The sequence below is a fragment of the Macrotis lagotis genome, chromosome 5 (genome assembly GCF_037893015.1).
Source record: "Macrotis lagotis isolate mMagLag1 chromosome 5, bilby.v1.9.chrom.fasta, whole genome shotgun sequence".
Lineage (NCBI taxonomy): Eukaryota > Metazoa > Chordata > Mammalia > Peramelemorphia > Peramelidae > Macrotis > Macrotis lagotis.
The window spans coordinates 152,554,149-152,559,697 of record NC_133662.1 but is presented as its reverse complement, the minus strand read 5'-3'; the positions used below and the strand labels follow the sequence as shown (position 1 = coordinate 152,559,697).

Below are 5,549 nucleotides of genomic sequence, written 5' to 3'. Positions count from 1 at the left end.
GTCTAACTCTTTCTATGGCACCAGTATGGTCCAGTTACCTAAACCAGGAAGTGTTAAAACAGAAAAAGAAATTATAGACCTATGTCCTTGATAAATATAGTTGCAAAAATCTTAAATAAAATCTTAGCAAAGCAACTGCAACATGCTATCACTAGGATAATACACTGTGACCAAATAGGACTTATCCCAGGAATGTCGGGTTGGTTCAATATTAGGATAACTATAAGTATAATTAATTATATCAGTAACAAACCTATTAGAAATCATATGATTATATCAATAGATGCTGAAAAAACTTTTGACACATACATTATCCATTCCTACTGAAAATACTAGAGTGTATAGGAATAAATGGAATTATTCTTTTATAATAACAATAATAATAATAACAATAACAATAATAAGCAGTATCTAACTGAAACCATAAACAAGAATTCTATGCCATGCAGATAGGTTAGAGGCATTCCAATATGATTGGGGTGAAGCAAGGATGACCATTATCATCACTACTATTCAATATTGTATTAGAAATGTTAGCTTCAGCAATAAGAGAAGAAAAAGAATATTAAAAATTAGAACTTGGAAGGAAGAGACAAAACTCTCATTCTTTGCAGATGACATGATGGGATACCTAGAAAATCCTAAAAAATCATCTAAAATAACAACTAGAAATAATTAGCAACTTTAGTAAAATCTTAAGTTTTAAAATAAACCCTCATAAATCCTCAACATGTCTGTATATGAGTAGGAAGTTGTAGCAGAAAGAGCTAGAAAGAGGAAATTCATTCCAAGTAACCTCAGACAATATAAAATACCTGAGAGTCTATCTGCCAAGGCAGACTCAAAAACTGATTTGAAAACAACTGAAAAACACTTCTTGCCCAATTAAAATCAGATTTAAATAACTGGGCAAACATTCACTGCTCAAGGATATGTTGAGCTAATATAATAAAAATGATAATTCTACCAAAATAAAATGACCTGTTCAATGCCCTATCAAAATTCCAAAAAATTATTTTAAGTTAGAAAAAGTAATAACTAAATACATATGAAGAAATAAAAATTCAAGAATTTCCAGTGATTCAATGAAAAAAAATTGTGAAAGAAGGTAGAATAGCCTTACTTGATCCAACATACACATCAGTCATCAAAATTGTCTGGTATTGGCTAAGAAATAGAGTGGTGGATCAGTGGAATAGACTAGGTGTAATAGCAGGAAATGATTATAGTAATCTGATGTTTGATAAACCCAAAGAGTCCAACTATTGAGATAAAAACTCTCTCTTCAAAAATTACTGCTGGGATAATTGAAAGTTAGTATGGAAATAACTTGAATTAGACCAACACCTCACACCCTATACCAGGAGAAGATCCAAATGGATACAGGATTTAGACATAAAAAAACAATACTATATGCAAACTAAAAGATCAAGGACTAGTTTAACTGTCAGATCTATGGAAAGGGAAGAAGTTTTTGACTAAGGAAGAGAGGGAGAACATCACTAAAAACAAACTAGATAATTTTGATTACATTAAATTAAAAAGCTTTTGCAAAGACAAAACCACTGTAACCAAGATCAAAAGAAATGTAGTAAATTGGGAAACAATTTTTACAACTAATATTTTTGACAAAGTAATCATTTCTAAAATATACAGAGAACTGAGTTAAATTTTCAAAAAAAACAAACCACTCCCCAATTGGCAAATGGTCAAAGGATATGCAAAAGCAATTTACAGATAAAGAGATCAAAGTGATCCAAAGTCATATGAAAAATTACTCTAAATCATTGCTTACTAGAAAAATGCAAATTAAAACACCTCTGAGGTACCACCTCACACCTCTCAGACTAGCCAATATGACCAGAAAGGACAATGATCGATGTTGGAAGGGATGTGGGAAATCTAGGACACTAATACATAGTTGGTGGAACTGTGAACTCATCCATCCTTTCTGGAGAGGAGTTTGGATTCACACCCAAGGGGCAACAGAAATGTGCATACCCTTTCATCCAGCAATACAACTATTGGGTCTATACCCTAAAGATATGACAAATAGGGTAAAAACATTACTTGTACAAAAATATTCACAGCAAGCCTGTTTGATTTGTCACATAATTGGAAATTAAGTAAATGTCCTTTAATTGCAGAATTGGTTAACAACCTGTGGTATATGTATGTCCTGGAACATTATTATTCTATTAGAAACCAGGAGGAATTGGAATTCAGGGAAGCCTGGAAGGATTTGCATGAACTGATGCTGAGTGAGATGAGAAAAAACAGAAAAACATTGTACCCTAACAGCAGCACGGGGGTGATGGTCAAGCTTGATGGACTTTCTCGTTCCATTAGTGCAACAATCAGGGTCAATTTTGGGCTATCTGTGATGGAGAATACCATCTGTACCCAGAGAATGAATTATGGATTTTGGACAAAGACCAAAGACTGTTACCTTTAACTTAGGAAAAAAAGTTATCTTTTTACGTAATTTTGATATCTTTCATACTTTATTTTCTTCCTTAAGGATATGAGTTCTTTCTCATCACATTCAACTTAAATAGTGTATACCATGGAAACAATGTAAAGACTAGCAGAGTGGCTTCCATGGGGATCAGGGCAGGTAAGCAAAATTAGAGGAAAAATTGTAAAACACAAAATAAAAATCTTTCTTGAATGACATAAAAAATAACTGTGATCATAAAATGTGATGCATTGTAGAAGATTTCTTATGAAAGTTTGACTTTTATTCTGGAAATTTCTGTCAGAAATAAAGTGAATGTTTTCATAAATATTTTCTAAAGATGAAAAAGTAGACATATTAACCAGTATCATCATAATATCCATTGTCTTTTTTGCAAATGAAAGGGATTATTTAGAACCTTTCCTATCCTACTGGAGTCTTCCTCTTTTTTAAATTATAGCTTGAGATTCAATTTCTTTTAAGTAAAATCATAAGTAGGAGCTCACATAAAAAGGGAAGAAGAGGAAAAAATATCCTAATCAATTCAAACCTAATAAAGGATGGTGTTTCTTAGGAAGAAAAAAAAAACTATTCGAGAATGTGGGAGTAGTAGGTTGTACCAATGATGAATGTCCATATAAGAGAAGAGAGGTAAACTGGGACTTTACAATAGGTATTATCTTTAAAATTGTTTTTCTTAAAGCAACTACTCATCCTTCCTTATGAAGAAATGAATAAGAGCACCAATGCAGAAATTGAAAGAAGAGAAATTGAAAAAAAGAAAGGCAGAGACTCATGAAAGAGATTTTGAGACAAACAGGAGAATATTACAAGAGGAAAGCAAATTTTTGTGATGAGTTGTACGATATAGGATATATGAAGATTTGTACCAAAAGTATCTCTCCTCCTTATCTCCTGGTGGAACTGGTCATTCTAATAGTGAGTCACAACACAAAATAGAGACCAATGAGATCATATCTGCAATTTAATAACAAAAATTACTTAGAAGAGAAAACTTAAAACAGCTAAGTTAGGAGTTTTAATTCCATGATAAACACACAAAATAAAAAATGTTGACTCAATAACCTTAGGGATCAAGAATCATTTAATTAAAAACTAGACTAGGAGTGGCTATATGTGGCACAGTGGATAGAGCACCAGCCCTGGAATCAGGAGTATCTGAGTTCAAATCCGGGTTCAGACACTTAATAATTACCTAGTTGTGTGGCCTTGGGCAAGCCACTTAACCTCATTGCCATACAAAAAAAACCCCCTTAAAAACATTAAAGATTAGACTAGACAAAAAGGGAAGACAAATAAAAAGGAGAAAAATATTAACCAGAAAATGTAATAGTTAAAATTTGAAAAGGAATGGCAGGAAGAGCTAGAAAGAGAAATTCCATTCAAAGTAATCTCAGACAATATAAAATACCTGGGAATCTATTTGCCAAGGCAGACTCAGAAACTTTTTGAAAACAAATACAAAACACTTCTTTTTTTTTTTTTTTTTGGCCTGTGTAGGATTTTTTTTAATACATAGGCAGCTGGGATAGACAGGACATATCTAGCAACCTATGGGGAGACCAGTGGTGAGTCTAGGGGGCCAGAGGCAGATAGATAGTCAATAGTATACTTAAGAGAATTCTGGGCACCAACAGGGCCCTTGGTCGAGGCTGATAGAGCCTAGATGGGGAGAGCCCCCCCCCCACACACACACACATCCAGAGGCTTCTCTAATGCCCTAAAGTCCAAGAAGGTGGAGTTGGGGAGATGCAGCTGGGAGGGATCAGCTGCTTAAGACATGAGCCAGCATTGGGGGCCATGGTCCCTGATGAAGGATTTCCAGTTACTTGAAGCCTCTGGCTCAGAGATGATCTCGTCACTTAATCTTCAGTGGATGAATCATTCCTCCATTGGTTGCTTCCCGGGTCAAATTGACTGCTGTGTCCAGGGCTCATCCACTCAGGTCATTCACCAGGCTGTCCATGGAAGCCTGACGTCTTAGGAAGATGGGGCAGATCAGGCGACAATACAAGATCTGGGAGCCATTACAGGCCATTGGAAGCATGCACCAAAGCAAGAAGACACACTTCCCTATATAGTAGAAGGGAAACCAGAAAAGGAAGATGTCAGAGAAAAACTCAGCCAGGCCAAATATGCTGTACACCACCCAGTAGGTTAGCCAAGTGGTATCGTCATCTTTGTTGGGGCTTTCAATGGCTTTGATGGAGGCATATGCTGGGTAGATGAATCCGATGAGATTGCAGATCAGGGAGGCACCATAGCCAAAGATGAGATAAAGGCCCAGGAAGGCAATGAAACCTGTGACCAGGTAATACTTTCTGAAGCCAGAGAGCTCCTACAGCTTCCCCAGGAAGTCGGTGATGATGTGTTTCTGCTCCAGGAACCTCTGGAAGCCCTGCTTGAAGCTGGCCATGGCCGCTGGTCTGGGGAGGTGGGAAGGGACGGAGGCTCCGAGCTCCTCCACTGCTCCCTCTCCAGGTGCCCAGTACCTTGGGCTCTGCGTCCCTCCCCCAAAACACTTCTTATACAGGTTAAATCAGATTTAAATAACTGGTCAAACATTAACTGCTCATAGATAGGTAGAGATAATATAATAAAAATGACAATTCTACAAAAATTAAACTACCTGTTTAGTGCCATATCAATCAAAATTCCAAAAAATTACTTTAATGAGTTAGAAAAAGTTGTAAGTAAATTCATATAGAGAAATAAAAAGTCAAGTATTTACAGGGATTTTATGAAAAAAAAATGTGCAAAAGAAGGGGGCTTAGCCCTACCTGATCTAAAATTATATTATAAAGTATCAGTCATCAAAACTGTCTGGTATTGGCTAAGAAATAAAGTGGTACACCAGTGAAATAGACTAGGTGCAAGAGCAGGAAATGATTATAGTAATCTGCTGTTTGATTAGCCCAAAGAGTCCAGCTACTGGGATAAAAACTCTCTCTTTGATAAAAACTGCTGGGAAAATTGGAAGGTAGAATGGAAGAAACTTAGATTAGACCAATACCTCATACCTTATACCAAGATAAGGTCCAAATAGATACAGGATTTAGACATAAAAAAT

At 35.8% G+C, this 5,549-nt stretch overlaps 1 pseudogene; it reads right to left on the bottom strand.

Annotated features, from left to right (window-relative positions):
* Positions 1-4,180: 4,180 nt before the first annotated feature.
* Positions 4,181-4,895, bottom strand: LOC141489936 (receptor expression-enhancing protein 6 pseudogene; annotated as a pseudogene).
* Between the last annotated feature and the right edge of the window lie 654 nt (positions 4,896-5,549).